Here is a 1208-nt window from a genome sequence, read left to right on the forward strand (position 1 = left end):
CGGCGGAGCGGGCCGGATGAACTCGGGCCGGAAGCGGCCTGACAGACGAGATCAAACCAGACGTTTAGCTGCAGTTAGCACACGGCAGAAACACGAGCATGTCACACTCACTCTCCAGAGCGGGCCGCGGGCCGGACACCAGAGACTCTGTGATCTGATTGGCCACGGAGCTGTCGAAGCCCGAGTTAGAGGAGTCTGGGTCGGGGTCGCTGAGCAGGCTGGGAAAACTGGCCTTGCTCTGAGTGGGCAGCTCCGACTGACGCTCTGAACCAAAGACACAAACCAGCACATCATTACATCTCTCTGGAACACCGGGAAAAGCACAGGGTTGGATTTTCAGCCGATTATAAGCCGATATAGTGGAGATCCGAGACGGATTTACCTGTGCATATCAGATACGAGTCGTGCCTTACAATACCAGTCAAAAGTTTGGAATAGTTTTTAAAAATGTTTCTGAAAGACGTCTCTTCTGCTCAGCAAGGCTGAATTTATTTGATTAAAAATACTGTAAAAAATGTGAAATACTATTATAAAGTAAAACAGCTGTTTTCTGTGTAAATATGTGTTAAACTGTAATGTATTTCTGTGATGCGCAGCTGTATTTTCAGCATCATTACTCCAGTCTTCAGTGTCACATGATCTTCAGAAATCAGTATAATATGCTGATTATTAGAAACATTATTATTATCATCAATGTTGAAAACAGAAACCGTGATGCATTTAACTTCTCAGGATTCACAGATGAACAGAAAGTTCAAAAGAGCAGCGTTTATTTGAAACGGAAATATTCTGCAACATTATAAACGTCTTCACTGTCACTTTTGAGCAACTGAATGCGTCCTTGAAGGAATAAAAGTGTTAATTACTTTCAAAAACGTTTGAGCTAAGTGTCTACTTTGCTTAAAGAAAGTTAAGCTTGTTTATTCCCAATGAAAACACTCATTACTGTAACATATATGCAATTTTTAATAAGCATAAATTAAAGGCAACGAACATATATAATATATATAATATGATGTTTGTGATATTATAAATGTCTTTACGGTCACATCTGATCAGTTTAATGCCTCCTTGTTGAAGAAAAACAACTGTATTTTTTTAAATCTGACTTACTAACGTCTGAATGATAGTAATGATCCGTGTTCAACATTGATGATAATAATAATGTTTCTAATAAGCAGCATATTATACTGATTTCTGAAGATCAT

This window comes from Sinocyclocheilus grahami, unplaced genomic scaffold (assembly GCF_001515645.1).
Source record: "Sinocyclocheilus grahami isolate Dianchi unplaced genomic scaffold, SAMN03320097.WGS_v1.1 scaffold1799.1, whole genome shotgun sequence".
NCBI classification, from domain to species: domain Eukaryota; kingdom Metazoa; phylum Chordata; class Actinopteri; order Cypriniformes; family Cyprinidae; genus Sinocyclocheilus; species Sinocyclocheilus grahami.